General features: G+C 43.7%; 1 long non-coding RNA gene across 1 annotated transcript in view; it reads left to right on the top strand.

Moving 5' to 3' along the window:
* The window catches only part of LOC123924928, a 116,785-nt gene that overhangs the window by 28,472 nt on the left and 66,163 nt on the right, over positions 1-22,150 (top strand). Inside the window, exon 2 of the long non-coding RNA XR_006814870.1 lies at positions 11,909-11,944. This is a non-coding gene — a long non-coding RNA (uncharacterized LOC123924928). The remainder of the gene's footprint in view (positions 1-11,908; positions 11,945-22,150) is intronic.

Here is a 22,150-nt window from a genome sequence, read left to right as displayed (position 1 = left end):
TTTTATAATAGATCTATGTATATTTAATGGTCATAAATGATAACTAGGCTACTGTCTACATATATTTTATGCATTGATGACATACCAGATTTTTCTTAATTTTTTCAATATTTCTAAGCTAAACAGTTTGTGGGTGAGTTTTTTCAGTGTCACGAATCTCCAAAAAATTCTCCAATCTATTTATTGAAAAAAATTTGCATGTAAGTAGACCCATGCTTTCAAACCCGTTGTTGACCGAGGGTCAGCTGTGTCTGCAGATATCAAATGGACAGTATTTTTATGGGTGCTCGGGGAAGATGAGCTCATGGGTGACAAGGTGTAACTAGATAGCTTTCTTGTCTGGTGAAGGAATGAATTCATGTGTTTTGGCCCTTGGCGTGGGGACAAGGTTAAGACAGGAAAGACTGTAGTTTATGCGACTCTCTTCCAAAGAATCACTACAAAGAAGAACAGCTGATAAATGTCATGTCAGAGGGTCTGAGGACACGCAAAATTTAAAAGGGCATTTTCCAAGGAATGCACATTCTTTCCAATTTGTCAACAAACCCGAGATGTTGTCTCTGAGGCACAAGAAGCAGCCTCGGCATTTTTGTCAATGGAGGAGTAGGCTCCTTTCTACACACACAGCAACATAACTGACATTTTTTCTCTTCTTAATAAAGACTTCCACTCCTTTGACCTTTAGAGCTGACCTTCTAAGCTGCAGTCCACCATTTCTTGCATACTTACACCTGTTTGGCTACATAGCTGCCTCGCTCGGACTCACACTTCTGGGTAGAAGACATTCAGACCATTGAGCTGGAAGCGACTGTAGGTGCCTGCTACAGTCCTTTGTTTTCTTGTGAAGCTCAGAGAAAATACAGCAATTTTGTGAGTAACCATCCATAATTCTATTATTAAGTGAGAGGTTAAGAAGGGACAGAGTCAAGTCTGTCTGAGAGGATATAGCGGGTACCTTTATACAGTAGCATCCCCCAGCAGTTATTAACTTCTGTAAAAATTTTCTCAGCCAGAGTGTACCTGTGGGCTGTCACCCTGCGTCTAGAAGACCCACTAATTCATTAGCAGGTGTTCCTTGCAAATTGCACAAAACAGGCTTCCAGGCATTGGGAATGTGATAGAAAAAAAAAATCTGTAACTGGTGTTAGGAAGCAACAGTTTCAGACAAGTACATGACAAAGTTGTTTCCAGGGTGTCCTCATTCCGTGCACTGTGATCTGCGAAGGGGTGGAAAAGAAGTCCAGAGTGGAGCGCAGCCAGCGGAGAGGGAACCAGGGCTCAGCTGGGGCAGAAGAGCTGGCAGAGCCAGGGGACAGGCCCCTGTAGTTAACAGCAGCTGTGCTTCTGAGCACGACCTGTGCGCAGCACTGATCTGAGCTCCTGCCACACGCCAGTGTTGACTCCCCACAGTAATGCCATGGCCAAAGCACAGTCACCATCCCAGGTGCCTGCCTGTGGGGCTGAGTCTCAGTTGTGACAGGTGGCAGCAGGAGAACACCCAGACACGTGGTCCAAGCCCCTCCCACTTATTTATCGGGCCTATCAGCTCCCAGCGACTGTTGTGGGTTTCCTTCCAGTGCGGAGGGAAACCCTGTGAATGGTGGCCCGGAAAGGATGCTCTTGCTGTGCCACAAGCAGAAAGCTGCCCCTCAAAAGGGTGATGCACAGGGCCACTGCAGCTCTCACTGTTTCATTCGTCTTGGACCAGCCTCTCCTTGTGTCCACTGCACCATCCTTATATATATGCTTACTGGTCCTCCTAGACCTAGTTGAAAGGCCAACTCCCAGCTCCTTTGCAGAGACTTCTCCGCTCCCCCCCAAATCTCCCTCCAGCTCAAAGCACATGTCCTGCCTTGACTCCCCGCTGTCCTTCTTAGCAGAATCTCTTCCAACCTGTAGAGCTCTTAGTTTTTATTGTTCTGCAGCCTCTCAGAAAGAGACTTCCTGCCCCTAGCTAATAGAGTGAACCAAAGGCTCCAGGAATCCAGTTGGCTGAGGAGGGAAGAGGTGGCAAAAATACAGTGATGGCACCAAGGGGGTGGAGGCTCATAAAACGGCAGTAGTCATGTGGCCTCTGGGAACACCCGGGAGCATAAAGGGCAATGAGGATGTGAACCCAGGTGAGCACTTTGCTGCCAAGGGCAGTGTAAGAATGTGCTCAGAGTTTTCTCTTTGCTGCAGGTCTCTGAACTCTGCCAGGCCTTGCCAGGGGAGGGGAGATGGGGGGGGTCACCATGTAGGTCTGAGCCAGTTTGCTCTCCACCCCCCAGATGCCACTTCTGGTTCTGGCAGGAGCTGACAAATGCAGTTCCGTGTATCCCAGCCACGACCAGCATGGAGGTAAGAGCAGCCATGTTGGTCTCTTCTTCTTTGGGCCCTTGCTGGTCCAGCAGGGCCTCCTTCCTCCTCACTGTCCCTGCCCCCCATTCTACTTCCGGCCTCGGTCAGCTCTACTCTTGCTCCTGTGGTGCCACTTTCCTTCTCCTTTGCTCTTCCTTCTGTTGCAGAACCTGGACTGGATCCTGGCACATCAGAGTCTGTGGAGGATTGGAGGCTTATTTAACACTGGCGGTTTTAGAGGAGGTTGTTCTCCAAAGGTCTGAGCACTGAGCATAAGCAGGAAGGGGGATTTATACACTTCTCTACTTCTGCATCCTTGGTACTTTGGGTGCGCACGGGAAATGGGGTAGGAAAGAAGCACCCGGAAGGGCTTTGAGACAGGGACTGGACTTCCCTTGCTGGTTTGGTCAGCCATCTTAGAGTACAGTTTTCCCCTACCACTTCCACAGGTATTTCTTCCCGTCCATCATCTCCTTCCTTTCTTTCCTGCACTGGCTCCTTACCATGGTCTACCCAGAGTCTCCCATGCCATGTGTCCGGACCCTGTGCCTTGCCCCTGCCTGAGTTCTCAAAGGACAGCGCACTGACTTTTCCTATGGAAACCCCCCTGAGCCTGGGAGGGAATCTCTACTTTGAACTCGTTTTGTCTCTTTCCCTATTTCCATCCTGCTCTGAGGTGTCTGGACTCTCTAGCTGGCTGACCCCTGGGAAACCTTGATTTTGGCTTCCTCCCTGGACCTGGTCCATCACCTGTGCTCCCTCCTGGCACTGCCCTGCTTTGCAGGTGGCTCAGGCCAGCTTCAGCCCTCGGCTGGACACTTAGGGGTTTCTGCCCCCAACATCAATCAGCATTCAGAGATCCCACCTGCCTCCAAGGGGGAAGTGGGCATAAGTCCTGGTTCTAGGAATGTTTCCTCTCCCCATTCCCAAGGCAATGCCGGCATGGCTGTCCTACTCAGTCTTCACATTCCACAGTTGGTCTGGGTCCTGATGTAGTCCTGGTATGGAACTTGGCCTTAATGCTCCTCCCCTGGGGACCATGATAACCCAGCTGTGGGAGCCTGAGAGGGTAGCTGCTGGTGAGGACAAAGCCCCAAGCCGTGGAAGAGTTCTAGAACCCTGCCACTGCTCTCCGCGCTCAGGCTGAGTAGTGTCTTTGAGTCATAGGGCTGCCAGCACACCCAGTGGCCCCAGGACCCTTCGACTGGCCAACAAGGGGCTGAACCAGCCTTATTTTCTTCTTCAAGTACTATGGCTGAAAACACTGGGGTCTAACTTTCCGAGGGAGGGGAGCAGAGCTCCAGTCTCTACCATCCTGCCTGGCAGAGAACACACTGAGACAGGGCCCTCCTCCTCTGGCCAAGACCTGTCCATCCCAGCACGTGGTTGTCCTGGTCTGGGTGGCAAGGGGCAGCCAGTGATGCCAACTGCAGGCCCTGGCCTGGGGCCCCAGGGCTGGTCCTCCCACAAAAGCTGTTCTGGGAATGCCCCAGGGAGGTCACGAAGAAGGGGCCAGTTGAAGCCCCTAAGTTGTTCTGAACTAGCAAACTCAGAACTCTCAGACCAGGTAGCACCCCCCAGGCTTCTCTGCCTTTCTTTATACACCTGTAGTGGTGGCTTTCCTGCCCACCCCTCACCCCCCACCCAAGACAGTGAGCCTGGAGGATAGGACCTAGGCTTGCCTACCATTGTATCTGTAACTCACTGAGAGGCTAGAGGCCTGGGAGGCCTGCAGCAATTGCCTGTGGTCACTGCCTCAGACCTTGGGGCCCAGCGGGAATCCAAGGGGCCCTGTCACTGGCACGCCACGGCCAAGAAGCCACGCGAAGCCAAGGGTATAATTGGCCAAGGATGCAAGGTCGGTGCAGGTTTCAGTCCTGCGGGGGAATCTCACTGCGCGCACTTTGCAACTCAGCATACCCTCCATCACGTCTGTGGGCCACTCCAGAGCAGGGAACTTTTCTCTGCTTTCAGACCAAAATACTTTCAGACGGTGGGTGATGTGGGAAACAAAGGCAGAAGGAAATGCAGATAAAATGGAATGTCCTTATAACTTGCAGCTCATAAACAAATGCTTGAGGCCTCTGCAGAGTATCCTGTTCCTCCAGGAAGCTCCCAGCTGCCTGAGTGTGAATGCCGTGCTAGAGGAGAAAAACAACCTGGGTTTGACAATAGCAAGGCCCCAGTATCCTGTGAGTCTTCTTTAGCATATCAAAGTCCTTTTGAAACTTCCCTTATCTTTACTAATCCCCAGCCCTGAAGTATATAATCAGTGGCTTCTCATAATCCCAGGGCAGCCTCTCTTCCCGCCCTGTCCCCAAACTGTAATAAAACCACTGTTTTGCACGGGAGACGGCTCAAGAATTCTTGGTTGGTGGCTCTGGACTCCATAAACCTCACCAAAACATTCCAAAACTACATCATGGGAGCAGGCCAACTTGTGGATGAAAATCTCATCTGTCTTGTCTAAGCTTGCTCCATTGGTCTCAGATCCTCCTTGCTGGTCCGTATCTGGAAGAGCCACAGGCCACCCAGAAACACCTTTCGGGTATCCCTAGGTATATGGGTACAAAGATTAGACCTACTTGGTGTAAGGGCTGAAAGAGACACCCATGTGGGAAATTCTGACAGGCTGCCCGCTTGGATGTCAGGTTAGGACCCCCCAAGTTGGCCAAGATGAGCATGATCATGGCCTTCCAAGGTGAGGGACTCCTGTGGTTTCTTTTTCTGCTCTGAGTTTCTGTGGCCCACCCATCCCTCATTACCAGCCCCACAGCCCGAGTAGTGCTGGGGGCTCTGGTGTTTTAGAGAAGAAATTGTCAGAGCTGTTGAGTAGCCTGTATTACTAGTCTGTGTCAGTCATCTGTTGCTGTCGTTCTGCCACATGATGAGCCACTGCAAAGCCTAGTGGCCCAAGACACTCAGCATCTGTCTGGCTCATGAGTCTACAGTCTGGGCTTGACTAGGCCCCCTCACCTCACGGGCACCCAGCAGTAGCTCTCAGCCGGAGGGATGGTACAGCTAAGCCCGAGGTCTCTCCTCAGCCCGTAGGCTAGCCTGGACTTGTTCTTTGTGTGGTGGCTGAGGGGAAAGGAGAGCAAGTCCAAGTTGTGCAAGAGCTTCCCAAGCCTTTGCTGTGCCCCATTTGTTAGTACCCCATGGGACACAACCTGCATGTCTGAACCCAGAGCCAGTGTGGGAGGGTGGCCCAAGGTCATGGGGGAAACGTCATCCGCAGACCTGGAGGGACTTCCACCCAATCCACCTACTGAAAAGGGGTGTGAGCCTGGGTTTTCTGAGCAGTGCTCAGAGCACTTTGGAATCCCTCCCACCCGTACTTCTTCACCTATCCTATGCCCTGCTCTCAAGAAATTTCTCCAGTCCCATTTCCCACACCTTAAGGAAGACTCTGACTTTTATTTGAGTTCCCTGGTTTTCAGAGCATCCTTTCCTTCTACCTGGCCTGTGCCCCTCTGCCTGACCCCTTCAGACTGATCATTGCCCAGGCTGTGAATCCTGTTGCCTGTTAGCCTCTCGGCTCCAGGCTCTGGAGCAGCTGCAGGGGTCACACCTCACCCTGTTCCATCCCCAGCATCTGGGGACATAGTTTGGGGACGGGGCCCTGGGTTTCACCCATTCTCAGAAGGAGGACAAGATACCTATCATCAAGCTTAAGTCCTACTCACCCTAAAAAGTATCTTTTCCTTGACCTTGTGAGTCCTTCCAAGTCCCATTTCTCTTTAACTTTCCTTTTAACAAAAACCAAAGTTTGAAAGAGTAGTCCATACCTGCTGCTTCCAGTTCTTACTACCCACTTGCTGCCTGCTTCCCGACAAGTTTTTCTGAGTTTTTCTCCACTTTTTTGGCCCTAAAGAGTACTCTTTTGAACGTCAGAAGAGTTAGGAACATTACTGTTATGCCCCAGTAATGGGTTCGTGATTAAAAGAGCGAGACTGATATAAAGCGAAGGTCAACAAAGCTTTATTTCGTCCCAAGCATCAAGAATCTAACCGACCGTTCAGGGCTGCACCTCTTACAAGAGAGGGCGACCCTTCTCTGTTGCACAGACTAGCTTTTAAGGGCAAAGGCCATGCGGTCGGGCCTGGCCATGCACAGGTGGTTAATGAGATTGTAACACACAGGAAACTCGATAGTGATGCTAGGTGACCAATTGAATTACAATTTACCCTAGTATACATTAGAACCAGCCTATTACACCTTGATTAGGATTGGCGCCAGAAAGGCTCCCAGAGGGTGGCGGGGGGGGGGGGGGGGGGGGGGGGTCCCTACTTCTTGGTAGCTAAGGAGACAGTATGCAACCCCCCACTGATCGGATGTCTCCACCTGGCCTGACCCATCCTTGTATCTGGGCTTTGTTACCTGGAGCTGGTTTCTGGGACTTGTTTCCAAGTAAATCCCCTGGGGGAAGGGGAGCAAGGGCAGTTTCTAAATAGGTCCTTACAATTACTTGTGTTTTTTATTGAATTCTTGCAAAACCCTTATAAGATAGGTCTCCGTGTTACCATGTCCATATCTCAGGTGACAAAATCCAAGCCTGGCCTGAGTCATTTACGAAGTGAGTCAGGACAGGGAATGGAACATAGGCCTGACTGCAGGGGCTATGTTCTTAGCCATTACCCTAACCTTGAATACAGTGCTGCTATCCTGCGATCCTGGCTGTGCCAAGGGTGGTGTATGAGTTTGCTAGGGCTACTGTAAAGAAGGACCAGGAACTGGGGGCCTTAACAGCAGACACTGAGCATCTCACCATTCTGGAGGCTGGAAGTCCAGGATCGAGGTGTCCATAGGTTGGTGTTCCCTCTGAAGGCTCTCGGGGAAGGTCTGTTCCAGGCTTCTCTCCGGCCTTCCAGTGGCTTGACTGCAGTCTTCACATGGCATTTTCTGTGTGTGCCGGGCTGGGTCCAGGTTCCCCTTTTTATAAGGAGATTAAGGCCCTCAACTAAACTAATTATATCTGTATCAACCCTCTTTGCAAATAAGGTCACATCCTGAGGTACTGGGGTTTAGGGCTTCAACATATGAATATGGGGATGGGGGCATAGTTCACCCCGTAGTAGGTGATCAGTAGATAGCCCATAAGCAGATAGTGTAGCCGTCACCTGGGGGCCCCTTCCCAGATGTACTGAAGGAGCATTTGCGTCTTAGCAAGATGCCCGGTCAATTCCAATGCACATTAAGATGTGAGAAGCACCTATCTATAGCACTTTCTGGAAAGAAGAATGACAGCATGAAGCCAGATTCTTAGGGTAACCCTAATTCTTGAATTTCACTTAGAATGGAGATAATTTTAAACATGGACAAAAACAGTGTGTACAAAGAGGTTTATTCCAGGTTTTTCCATAGAAATAAAATATTTTTTTTTGCAGTAAGTACTACTTCCTATCATTCTTAGCTGAAAAATTGGTTTTTTAAAAATTGTTCTATTTCAGGTGATGCATGAGTTAAGGATGCTCTTGTGGGAAACATTTCCTGAAATCTAAACTGACATATAACCAGATTTCTGGAACAACACCTCTTTTTAAGCTTGGGGATTGTAGCAAATTAATCATTGAACTAATGAGCTAACTTAACTAAGGAATATGATTTTTGTTTACAGTGAAAGCGGCATTGTGTTTATGTAGGGGAGTGTCCCCTTCCCTCTTCTTCCCTCCCTTCCCCTCGCCTCCTTTTCTTTACCTCCCCTCCCTTCCCCTCCCCTTCCCAACCTTCCCCTCCCTTCCCCTCCTCTCTCCTCTCTTCCCCCCTCCTTCCCTCCCTCCTTCTTTCTTTCTTCCTTCCTGGCTTAAAAAAGCAGGGCTTGACCCACAACCCTGAGATCAAGACCTGAGCTGAGAGTGAGAGTCCAATGCTTTATTGGACTGAGCCACCCAGGAGCCCCTATGGAAAAAGTTTCAACTCTATTTTTGAGTGTATTTGAAAATTTTTACTATAAAAAGGTTTAAAAATACAATCATGTACAGAATTAAAAAATTAAGTTTCTTTCAGGTGTTCTCTTGACTGCTATATATCTTCTCAGTTATTTTATTTCTTTATTTTTGTTTTTAAAGATTTTATTTATTTGAGAGAGGTGGCAGGTGCACAAGGGGTAGGGGAGCAGCAGGCAGAGGGAGAGGGACAAGCAGCCTCCCCGCTGAGCAGGGACCCTGATGTGAGACTTGATCCTGGGACCCCAGGATCATGACGAGCGGAAGGCAGATGCTTACCTGATTGAGCCACCTAGGTGTCCCATTGTCTCAGTTATTTCAGTCAAACAACGTTTAACCGCCTGTTCACCTGTTTCCTTAGTTTCTTAGTTTTAACTCATGCAGGTCTAACTGCCCATGTTGATCATTGTTCCTTCCTGGCCTCCTTTGAAAGGAAAGATTGCTTGGTTTAGTGTGGTACAGATAAAAGGAAATAATTGCCCTGACTGCTAAATTTGTAATTGACATGCACTGTGCTAGCCTCATGCCATCCTCCCTTTCTTGTTGCTTTTGTGACACTTTCTGGGTTTTAGTGGTAATAGCAATAATTTCTCAACAGAGCAAGGCCTGTTCGTTCTAAACAGTGACATATATGAGTTTTTTTTTTTAAGATTTTATTTTTATTTATTAGAGAGACGGAGAGAGAGCACAAGTATGCAGAGCAGCAGGCAGAGGGAGAGGGAGAAGCAGGCTCCCCGCTGATCGGGAAGCCCCATGCGGGGCTCCATTCCAGGACCCTGGGATCATGACCGGAGCCGAAGGCAGACACTTAACAGACTGAGCCACCCAGGTGCCCCTGACCTATATGAGTTTTAACAGGACAGGCCTTGAAAGAAGAAAATCTGCTATAATGGGTGCTTCCTCCAAAACTGATGCATGGAATTATTAAATGTTTCTTTTCTTCTTTCCTTCCTTTCTTGTTTAAGTAGGTGCCACACCCAGCATGGAGCCCAACACAGGGCTTGAGCTCATCCCTGAGATCAAGACCTGAGCTGATAGCTAGAGTCAGATACTTAACCGACTGAGCCACCCAGACACCCATTAAATGTTTATTTTTAAAAGTACTCAGAACATCAGTTAAAGCCTTTTCAGTTGACCTTTCCCTGCCAGGGACCAGATGGACTGGACACATTAAAAAAACTCTTTCTTTGAAGGGTGCATCAGTAAATGTGAAATTTCAGGGATAACCCTGCCTCTAAGCTAATTTCTTTCCCTAAAGTCCCTTCTCTCGCAGGGGGTAACTTAGCAGTAGCACAAATATGACTGTGTCCCAGGAGGTTGTCATCCTTCAGGATGGGTTCAAAGCAGCAAACGAGCCATCTAAATCTGTCTATCTCTTCAGCTTCGCTTCTTGCCATTGGCTGGTTCACAGGCTTCTTCTCGGTCATCGTTGATCATTCGTGTTTCTGTGTAGCCACGTCCCCCCACAGCAGCAGCTCACAAACCCCTTCACCACCTCTGCCCTCTAAGTCCTTTGTCCCACCTCCCCCCACCCAGGCTGTCCTCTTGGTCTGCATGGTTCTTGGGTCCTTCAGTGGCCCTCTAGGGTGGCTTTTTTGCGCATCTCTTGGAACGTGAATTTCAGCTAGCAAACCTTCTAGAGTCCCCCTCACGACAAAATCCACAAAACTGAAACAAAGTTAACTTCACTTAGAGATAATTCACTATCCAGGAGGGATACTTCCTTCGTTTACTGAGACTTCGTCATGGAGTCAGAGCATAGTTTTGTTTTCCCGCAACCCCCCTGAGTGCTGGCTTCATTCTTCCCACGTGAGGACTATGTTACGGTTGATCTGTTCTCTGATGTCACCTGTACCCCCAGCCCTGTGGTGATGGGGAGGGCACAGGCGGTGTGTGTGTGGGGGGTGTTGGCCATGGTGACAAGGGTCTGGGTTCTGAGCCCCACAGTAAAATGGCAGGAACCCCAACCCAAGCACCTCCGCCCCCGGCAGGATTTGGGGGACACTTTGTGCATTTTCCTCTGATGTTCTTACAGCCTGTCAGTTCTTGGTCTTGGCTTGTGGTTTTATCCTTCTGTGCTGCTCCCTCCCCGGCTGTTTCTCCTGATGGGGCAGGCTAGACCAATAGGATGTGGTGTGCTCTGCTGCATGGTCATGGCTCTAGTCATGCTGTAGGGCAGTAGGGCCCTTTCTGAAGCCGGGAGACTGTGTCCCAGCAGAGTTACAGTTCTCAGCAGGGTCCAGATGGGAATTCTTCCCATCTCTGACAGCACCATGGGTATTGCAGTAATTTGATTTAACTGGCTTCCAACTTATCTTGAGTTTTTGCTGAAAGAACTTGGAACATCCATCCTTCAACAGCTGGGTGGGAAAGTGATACAAACGGCACCCATATCATTGGGCTTAAAATGGCCTTTCTGTGCCCACAACCAGGGTGTCATTGGGCTGACTTTGACACCACTGACTTTACCCAAGACAGCTCCATTTCCCAGGGACCCATGCATGGCCCAAGAGCCTGAGCACCCTCCTGGCTCCACCTGCTCCACTCCTCCCTTGCCCTTATCCTCATTGCATCTCTAGCATTCCCTCTCCCAGTTTTATGGAGTCCTTGTTCAGAGAGCAGCCCTATAAGATCCTTGAGGATATGAAGTGTGCAGTATGCCTCACGGTGACAGCAGTAGGGTGGCAGATCTGTCCCCACTCTGCCTGGCCCCCAGCATGGGAAGAAAGACATGGGAAGACACGTGTGTGCAGAGACTGCTGGCCTCATTCATGTCTGTGTTACTCGCACCAAAGCCCGCGGCCAGGATTACTAAATACGTGTTAGCTTGGCGAGCAAGAGAGCGAATAGGTAGCTGCTCACCCAGATGGTCTGATGAACATAAATTAGCACGATGCTAACCAAGGGGTGGCAGGCAGCTTCCAGGAAAATGTGCCTTCTGAAGTTAAGAGCTGATGATGCGCTCCGAAGGATGGTATGAGGTAGGGACGGGGAACTGAAATTCTTTCCGGATGGTGAGCCCAGGGAGAGAGCCCAATAAATATCTGTAAAGGCACAAGAGTTCCTGAGAAACTGTCTCGTTGGTAGCCATGGAAAGCAAATCCCCAAAATAACAGCATAACATTCGCATGTGCTTACAATGTGTCAGGCACTGCTCTAATCACTTTGTATATATTAATTCACTTAGTTCTCATTCAGTTCACTGCTGGCGGGGCAGAGAGAGTCCATAACCGCCCTGGGTCCTTCAGCAAGAAGTAGTGGTCTGGGATTTGACCTCTGCACTCTGGCTTTAGAGCCTGTGCACTTAACCAGGGATCAATGGATTCGAAACCCAGGGCTGAGAGTTATAAAATAACACGGCCAGAACCATGGAGCTGCTGTGTGATCCGAGTGTGCTGGGTAGAATGCATCATTTTCTCAGTTCTTTTAAAATCTGCTATTAAGGCCATGTGGGCTGTGTGTATGTGTGTGTGTATGCGTCTGTATGCAAATGTATACACATATGTGTATTTTTTCTTTATATATTTTTTTCAGGTCAAATTGAGAACTAACATTCAAATTTAACTTCAAATAATCTTTCACATATCTGTGTACTAACAACATATCTTTCCCTTCCTTTCCAGGACTTGTTCTTACGTGTCTCCAGTGCTCCAAACCTGGTAAGAAGGACTTCTGGTCCTCCGTCCCCTTCCCCTCCTTACTGTCCTTTCTGGAGTCTCAGACCCACAACTCTCTGCTTTTCTTGACTTTCAACATGTACCTTTTGTCAGGCCCTTGGGTGACATCTTCCTTTTTGAAGTTAGGCCTCCTCTTTCTATATTTTTAGACCATAAATGAACTTTATTAATCTGCAGTATTGCCACCAAATATTCTACTGTCAAGGGCCAATCCATTTGTAGGCAAACTTGGGGATGACTTTTTTTGTAAGCAAATGCAAATTAGTCACCTCATAACATTGGAAAACCAAACATGAGATTTCTTCCATTTCTAAGATATTTGATTGTGATAAAAACCTGGGAGTGTTTTGGGGCTTTTTGTTTTCTATTGGATGGACATATACTTAGGGTTCAACACATTTTAATATTATATATGTATGTAACATATTTATGTCTTGTTATAAATTGAGTTGTATTAACAACCACATCATGGTTGTAAGGCCCAAATGTCTTTTCTGATGGATAGATAGCAATGTTACAAAAGATCATATTTTTAATCTAAGCATTATTTATAGCCATAATTTACCCATTGGGGCTAACTAAAACAGCTAAAGAATGTAAGGAAGGCCATTTAGGTCTTTCTGTATTCCTTATTCTCCAGCTAAAGTGGATGACGGCTTATGGGAAGCTTTTAACTGAGCTAGACAATGCAAAATTTAGGAAATCCATTTTGAGATGACATTTACAGGTCCGAAACCCAATGATATCTCTCTCTCAGTAGCCATTGGTAGAAGTAAGGTGCAGCTTATTAGTGAGGTGATTGGCTGATTTGGTTGACGATCATTGATTTCATGGACTGTCACCCTTACCTGACGGTTTGCCGTTTACCATTGACCTGAACTAAGGGCTATTTTAAAAATATTTTGCTTACTTGGTGCATTTTTAAAATTTTTAACTATTTGTATTCATTTGTGGAAAGATTACATAATGGTATTTCGGTTCCAAAGTTTGTGTATATTACATGAATGAATGGATTATCATATACTTTTATATCTTACTTCAAAATCATTTGGTGTACACTAAGATGAAAAGAAATTATGAGAAACTTAAGAATTTACCCAGCCAGTCTTATAATGTTTTTGATATTTAGGACGAAGGAGACTATTGAAGCCTCCCTGACTGGGTGGATTTCAGTGGGCATTATAATTTGGGTGATACTCAGAGAAAGTGAATGTGTTTCTTTTTTTTTTTTTTTTAATTTTATTTATTTATTTGACAGACAGATCACAGGTAGGTAGAGAGGCAGGCAGAGAGAGGGGGGAAGCAGGCTCCCCGCTGAGCAGAGAGCCCAATGGGGGGCTCGATCCCAGGACTCTGGGATCATGACCAGAGCCGAAGGCAGAGGCTTTAACCCACTGAGCCACCCAGGCACCCCCCGTGAATGTGTTTCTAAAGAAGGAGGAGCCCCAAAGTTACATGATTTTTATTAATGGAAGAGAAAAACAGTATGCATTTTTATACCCTACTATAGAATAACAAACTCAATAACAGTAGAACTAGTTACAATTTCTACATGTTTTTTGTTTTGTTTTGCTTTTTGGTAAACTCATGATTAAAAAAAACCTCTCATCTAGCAATACTTTATGTGTATTTAAAAACATTTTTTTAATGTCACATGCTAAATGTGTATGTGTGTTCTCCTTTTTTCTCTTGTGCATCCTTCCCAATTAGAATAAATGTCATTAATGAAAATGCTTCTCTGAGGTCAGATTTTATATAAAAATACAACTACAGAAGGAAAACCATCAAACTGTTCACAAAACTTATGGTGCTTGGAAATAATGGTTGGAATCCTAGACAAAGGGAATCCAAAGGGAAAGAGACATTTTGTATCCTAGAAAAGCTTTTATTAAATAGATGTTTTATTTTCTCAAATGAGGTCACGTTAGCAATAAAGATGTATATTTCAGTGTTGCCACTCTCTTTCTTTTCCTCCTCTCTGCAGTCAGGAAGGAATAGGGGAGGTTAGGATCCCCACCCCTACATCCCTGAAGTCCTTCTGGAGAGCCTTCTGGCCAACTGGAGCTCTTTGTGCCCAACCAGAATTCAGACACTTTTTCTTTCCTGAAGCTTAGCCTCTCACTGTGTGACTTTCTAAGGCTATTCCTTAGAAAGCCCACCACAGAGCATGGAGACCTACCCACAGCCAGACCTTGACCTCCTTCAGTCAGCTTTTCCCTTTATGGGAGAAATCCCCGGGTCATAGGCATGGTGACATGAGGGATTTGGAGCTCGTGAAGAGTTGTTCTTTGGGTTTAACGTTTTGCCATTTTACTTGATTCCTTGTTTTAAATTGTTCCATTTCAAACTTGAACATTTGACTGTATAATTAGAATGCTTGAGCTTTTAAACTTATTTGTAATTGATATTGTTCCAGTTTTTTGAAAACAAAAACAGAGTGTTATATATATTCACTGAGTTCCAAGATACATTCATTCTCATGTACTACACATGTAAATATGACTTTCTGAAAACTTGCTTTTTAGCCTTAATCAAATATTTGTTAATATTTAAATTGAAATCTATTAGTTTTTTAAAAAGCAGATTTATAGTCATTTGAGATGGAAACCATTGACCAATAATTGCTTCTATTTATTATTCACATAAAAAATGACACTTTTATGGGACATCTGGGTGGCTCAGTCAGTTGGGCCTCTGCCTTCGGCTCGGGTCATGATCCCACGGTTCTGGGATCGAGTCTCACATCAGGTTCCTTGCTCGGCAGGAAAACTGCTTCTCTCTCTGCCTGTGGCTTCCCCTCCTTGTGCGTGCTCGCTCTCTCTCTCTCTTTCTCTCTCTCTCTCTCACTGACAAATAAATAAAATCTTAAAATAAGGGGCACCTGGGTGGCTCAGTGAGTTAAAGCCTCTGCCTTCAGCTCAGGTCATGATCCCAGGGTCCTGGGATCGAGCCCCACATAGGGCTCTCTGCTCCGCGGGGAGCCTGCTTCCTCCTCTTTCTCTCTGCCTGACTCTCTGCCTACTTGTGATCTCTGTCTGTCAAGTAAATAAATAAAATCTTTAAAAAAAAAAATTGAAGTTCTAAAAATGAAATGAAATTCTGTTTTAACTCTGGAACTCAATTGCCCACATAGGCCACGAGAGGGAGCTGTTGAATCTTAAACTAAATATATTTGAATTTCAACAAACCTTTGGGTAAACTATTCAGATAATCTGGTCTATACAGTGTAATGCAATGTAATCAGCAGTAGCATGGTTTCCATTCCTAGTAGGACAAAATTTATGCATGTATTTAAGAAGTACTGCAGTTAAATTCAATGAATACTTTAGAGAGCATATTATTTATAAGACACTCTCTTCTAAAAGGGGATATAAAGATAAATAATTCAAATGGTTCATAAGAAAGTGTGCATGTCTGCGTATGTACACTTGCATTAGGAAGCAGAACATAGTGTATAAGAACCATAAGAAAGAAATAAAGTACCATGGAGTTTCAAAAGTGAGCGCCTACGTCATGCAAGGCCGGATGGAGGAGGTGGCATTTAAGGACGCACATGGGGGTGCTCGGGGGGTGACAATGAGAGATGTGGAACTACGCCAAGTGCAGAGCACGGCGTAAGTAAAGGAATTTTGGAGAACCCTGAAAGTTCCTGTTTGCTTGAAACATAGGTTGCATAAATGTAATTAAAGGAATTTCAAGCTGGAAAGGCATGTCAGGATGTATTATGATCCCACATAAGTGCTGGAGGGTTTATTTGCACCTAATTGCTCTGAGTGTCAGAGTGGCCGAAGGAACTCTTAGCCTGCACATGCAGAAGTGTGACTGAGAAGCATATCCTCTACTATCTATGCCTTCCCATATTACCTCTGGTGATTTGGGGCCTCAAAACCATGGAATATTCTAGGAACATTTAGGTCAGGGGGATTAGATTGAACAAAACTGCTTATTAGGCATAATTCACCAAATATCTGTGGAGCACATACTAGAGATAAGTTTTTAGAAAATATTTTTTAAAAAATTTATTTATATTTATTCGTGAGGAGGGGGAGGGGAAGAGGGAGAGAGAATCTCAAGTACACTCCCTGCTGAGCGGGGAACCTGATGCAGGGCTTGATCTCCAGTCCTGAGATCATGACCTGAGCTGAAGTAAGAGCCAGCTTAATATTGGGCCATCCAGGTGCCCCAAGTTCTTAGCAAACCTTAATATTTCTTAATTACAGTATTCTGAACCTGCTAAAGCATTTGTAAATTTTTCAAAAGTCATTGAAAGTAATTTTCTTTTAAAAAATGGTGAATAGCAGCATCTGGGTGGCTCAGTGAGTTAAAGCCTCTGCCTTCGGCTCAGGTCATGATCTCAGGGTCCTGGGATCGAGCCCCGCATTGCGCTGTCTGCTCGGCAGGGAGCCTGCTTCCCTCTCTCTCTCTGCCTGCTTCTCTGCCTACTTGTGATCTCTGTCTGTCAAATAAATAAATAAAATAAAATCTTTATTAAAAAAAGATTTAAAAAATTAAAAATGGTTAATAGATGGTTTTACTATATTTATTAAAACAAATGACTGCTTCTTAGAGTATTTGCAGTAACTTCAAAAATCCAAACTAAGAATTTTTTTTTTAGAGTTAAAATAAAACAAACTATCTACAGGAAGTGGGATGAATTTCATTCTGAAGTTTTCTAACCACCAGTGCAAGGCAGGCAAGACTGTGGTCCACGTTGTTTGCATTTGATGAATCCATCTGCCGAATCAGAAGTTTTCCTGGAATTAAACTCCAGCAAAAATTTATAGTGCAGGCTCTTAGGTTAAGAGAACATTGAGTAATGTGCCAAACATTGACTTCAGTTGTTCCTAAAAAACACACAGAGGTTGTTCAATCACACTTGGATCCTTTCTAAAGATAGACATTAAGGCATAGCTCAAGTGATTCATTTCACTGGAAGGTGGAGATAACATGATCCTGATAGCTTACTCTTTGATTTTAAGATTTAGAGAGAAAATTAGGAAATAATGAGTGATGTCTCATAGTGTGATGGATAATTATACTCCCCACCCCCAAAGATGTCCATGCCCTGATCCCTGGAACCTGAGCATACTACTTTATATGGCAAAGAGGATGTAAGGGTGCTCACCAGCTGATGCTAGAACAAGGGGACTGTCCTGGATTATGGGGTAGACCAGAAGGAATCACAAGGGTCCTTAACAGTGGGGAGAGGGAAGGAGAAGAGTAGGTCAGGGGAATTCTGTGAGGATTTAATCTGATATTGCTGGTTTTGCAGGTGGAGGAGGGACCAGGAGACCGGGAATGTGGGTGGCTTCTAGAAGCTGGAGAAGGCAAGGGTATGGATTCTTCCCTTGAGCCTCCAGGAAAGAATGCAGCCCTCTTCACACCTTAATTTTAGCCCTGTAAGACCCGCGTTGGGCTTTTAACCTACAGAGATGTAGATGACAAATCTGTTTTGTTGAAGTTTGTGATAATTTATTACAGCAGGAAACTAATATACATAGACCCTCTCTAATATCACTGTCAGTTCATGGTAAACTCGCCTGATCACCTGTCATGTAGATATTTCATGTTAGTGGTTGGGAGCTGGGAGCTTCTGTTCCCAGGCTTGAGGTGATGAAAATGGCCAACATGTGGGAGAGGTTTGTGAGCTGTAGGCTGTGCAAGTTTATGAATCTGAGCAATCTATACTGGTAGAAGTGGTGGCCAATGGAGAATGACCAGATGCATCTTGGACTAGACTCCATCCACGTATCTATAATTTGAGAACAGATTTGTTGTCCTAGGATTTTTTAAACGATAGGACTTTGAAAGCTGAAGTCTGGAGATTCCCAGACCTTAGGAGGTACCTGAATATTTATTGAGTGGATAGATGAGGAGGATGAAGGGGTAAAGATAAACCTGACTGCTGGCTAAAGAAGAAACACTACTTCACGTTCCTAGGCTGTGATCCTGACAAGACCAGTGCCATGCATGAATGGGGGGGGGGGTCCTATCCGGACAGTTAGTGACCCAGTGCCCCCGAGTCCCATGTCACTAGAGATCTTCCGGTAGCTGCATAACACCATTCCTACAGAACATTAAGTATTGAATGCTGACTGTGTGTTATACAGTAAGTTCTTTTTAAACATTTTTCATGTTTTTATAAATATTTGGTAATGCAAAAGAATATGTGTTGTATGTGTGTTATGATGCATAATAATTAAGTGAACATCTGGAACCCCCATATTTCTTAAGAAATAGGACATTATAAATACCAGGAGTTCCCTGCATGTTAGTCATGATTGTACATCCTGTCTTCTCTCAAAAGGGAGTCAGTATTCTGAAATGTTTTTTTAATTTTTAATTTTTTTCATCCAGTATACTTAATGTATAGTGTTATATTAGTTTCAGGTGTACAATACAGTGATTCAGCAATTCTGTCATTACTCTGTGCTCATCAAGATAAGTGTACTCTTAATCCCCTTCACCTGTTTCATCCACCTCCTCTCTGGTGACCACCAGGTTGTTTTCTGGAGTTAAGAGTCTGTTTTCATGTTTGTTTCTTTCTGTGTTTTGTTTCTTAAATTCCACGTGTGAGTGAATCATATGGCATTTGTCTTTCTTTGACATTAGCATCATACCCTCTAAATCCATCCATGTTGTTGTAAATATCAAGATTTTATTTTTTGTGGCTGAATAATATTTCATTATATATAGATATAGATATAGATATAGATAAATCACATCTTCTTTATCCAATCATCTGTTGATAGACACTTGGTTTGCTTCCTCTATCTTGGCTGTTGTAAATAATGCTTATAAATATAGGGGTGCAAAAATCTTTTCAAATTAATGTTTTCATATTCTTTGGGTAAATACCTTGTAGGGGAATTATTGAATCATAGGGTAATTCTGTTTCTAATTTTTTGACGAACCTCCGTATTGTTTGTGACTGCACCCAGTTTACACTCCCACTAACAGTGCAAGATGGTTCTTTTTTCTCAACGGACTCTCCAATACTTGTTGTTTCTTATGTTTTTGATTTTTAGCTATTCTGACAGGTATGAAATGGTTTTGATGTGCATTTCCCTGATGTTGAGTGATGCTGAGCATCTTTTCAGGTGTCTGTTGGCCATCTATAAATCTTCTTTGAAGAAATGTCTTCTGCCCATTTTTAATTGGATTATTTGTTTTTTTTTTTGGTATTGAGTTGTATAAGTTCTTTATATATTTTGGATACCATCTCCTTACTGGATATATCATTTGCAAATATCTTCTCCCACTTCTGAATATTGTTTTTAATGCTCTTTTCTTTATTGTTTTCCCATAAATATATATGTCCCTAAGCAATACATATCTTAATTTTGCCTTTTTTTTTTTTTTTTTTTGAGAGCAAGAGAGAGAGGAAGAGTGTGCACAAGTGGGAGGTTGTTGCAGAGGGAGAAGGAGAGAGAATCTTAAGGAGGCTCCATGCCCAATGCAGGGCTGGACCTCATGACCCTATAAGATCATCCTCTGAGCTGAAATCAAGAGTCAGATGCTTAACTGAGCCATCCAGGTGCCCCAATTTTTGCTTATTTTAAAAAATTGAATCAAAACATATCATAGTATATATAATGTATTCTCTTCATTGTTTTTTCATTCATCATACTGATGCTTAAAGTAGTAGTGCATCCATTTTCTCTGCTGTAAAGAATTGCACTGTACTTATATCCCAAAATGTATGTGTATGTATCTATATTATCCTATGAATAAACATTTGAGTTATTTCTAGTCTTACCTGTTGCAGACATGCTTCTGTGAACATTTTGTACAGGTCTCCCAGAATCCATGTACAGATTTCTTTAGGATGTACATTTAGAAATTGCTGGATCATAGTGGAGTTGCATATTCAGCTTCTAAAAAGAATCCTAAACTCTTTCCCAAAGTGGTCATACCAATTCATACTTAAAACTGGTGGTAGGTGGAACTTCTTTTTGCTCTAAATCCTTATTAAAAGTCAATCCTTTCGGTTTTCAAATTTCTGTAACTTGGTGGGATGTAAAATTGTATCTCATGATTTGAATTTTCCTTTTCGTGACTTCTGAGGTTGAGCATCTTTTCTTTGTTCTTTTCTCTCACTCCCTCTGTTTCTTTCTTTCTTCCTTTCTTTCTTTTCTTTTCTTTTCTTTCTCTCTCTCTTTCTCTTTTAGATTTTGTTTTTATGTAATTTCAACAACCCTATGTGAGGCTGGAAGTCACAATCCTGAAATCAAGAGTTGCGTACTCCCCTGACTGAGCCAGCCAAGTGCCCCATGCATCTTCTCATATAATTATTAGCCATTTACATTCCTTTCCAATGAAATGTCTGATCATATATTTTGTCCTTTTCAAAAAAAACTGGCTTGTTTATTTTTTATATATTTTGGATACTAATTCATTGTTGGTTATATAGTTTCCGTATATCTTCTCCCTAATTGTGTGTGACTATGTGTGACTATTTCATATTTTTATGGTAAGACAGAAGTTTCAAAACAGAAGTTCTTAATGTATTCATTCTTTTTCCTTTTATGATTAATGCTTTTTGTGAGTTAAGAAGTTCTTTCCTATCCTGCAGTCATATGGGCTTCTCCAAATAGCCTTCCTTTTAAAAGTTTGAAGTTTCATGTCTTTAACATTAATGGCACATAAATTATTATTTGTTTGGTGTGTGTAGGGGAGGGAGTATGAGGAGAAGTAGAGATCCTCTCCATCTTCCAGGTCTGTTTCAGTATTATTTACTTTTTTTCTTTTCTGTGGTTGAGTTTGGGTAAGATAGATTTATTTGATCCTTTAATGTTTAGTAAAACGGTTTATAATAGTGTATGTAGAAATTGGTTACAAAACTACTGTTCTTTTTATAGGAAGGTTTTAAATGACTGATTTACTTTTTTTTAATGGATATGGTTATTGTTTCTTAAGTCAATTTTCTATTTTTCCCCCCTAGGAATATGTGCATTTTGTTTGTGTTTTCAAATGCATAGCCAAAAAAATTGATTATAGTATAGTCTTACCTTTTAGATCTGTGCTATATTGCGGTCACATTGCTTTGCTGATATTCTTTGCTTTATCTTGTTTCTTTTTTTTCTTTTAAAATATTTTTATTTCTTTTTTTTTTTAAAGATTTTATTTATTTATTTAACAGACAGAGATCACAATTAGGCAGAGAGGCAGGCAGAGAGAGAGAGGAAGGGAAGCAGGCTCCCTACTGAGCAGAGAGCCCGATGTGGGGCTCGATCCCGGGACCCTGGGATCATGACCTGAGCCAAAGGCAGAGGCTTTAACCCACTGAGCCACCCAGGTGCCCCTTTATTTTTGTTTTTAATTTAAGTTCTAGTTAGTTCAATATTTGTTTCAGGAGTAGAGTTCATTGGTTTGTCACTTACATATGATACCCAGTGCTCATCATAGCAAGTGCCCTTCTTAATACCTGGCACCCATCTAGCCCATCCCCCACCCACCTCCCTCCAACAACCCTCTGTTCTCTGTCTTTAAGAATATCTCATGATTTCCCTTTTTTCTTGATTAATCTTGTTAGAGATTTATTAATCTTATTAATATTTTCAGAGAGTCAATTTTTGACTTTATTATTCCTCTAATGTATCTTTGTCTTCTGTTTCATGATTTTCAGCTCTTTAGAATAAGACCTGGTGCAGAATGAACAATAGACAAATGCTTTCCCCCCTCCCCCACTCCTGCCTTCTTCATTCTCCTCTTAAATATCACATAACTATTAAACACCATAACTTTGATAAAAAATATTTTGTCATAGTTCAGTTTTAGTTGTTATATTTGAATTTCAAATAAACGATGAATACATTTTTAGTATAAGTATTTTGTTTATATAAAATAAATAGACTTTATTTTTTAGAGTAGCTTTGAGTTCACAGCAAAAGTGAGCATTAACTATAGTGTTCTCACATACCCCTCCTCCCCATACCCACAGAGCCTCCCCCCCCCACCAACAACATCCCCCACCAGAATGGTATATTTGTTACAATCAATGAACCAACATTGAGCCATTACATCACCTGAAGTCCATAGTCTGCATTAGGCTTCATTGGTGGTGTACATTCTATTAATTTTGATAAGTGTATAATGACATTTATCTACCATTATAGTATCATAGAGAATAGTTTCACTGCCCTAGATATCCCTGACACTCCTGTTTTTTATTTCTGAATCTGACAA

This window comes from Meles meles, chromosome 14, assembly GCF_922984935.1.
Source record: "Meles meles chromosome 14, mMelMel3.1 paternal haplotype, whole genome shotgun sequence".
NCBI classification, from domain to species: domain Eukaryota; kingdom Metazoa; phylum Chordata; class Mammalia; order Carnivora; family Mustelidae; genus Meles; species Meles meles.
Note: the sequence above shows the minus strand (reverse complement) of the source record. Positions and strands in the feature narration are given on the sequence as shown.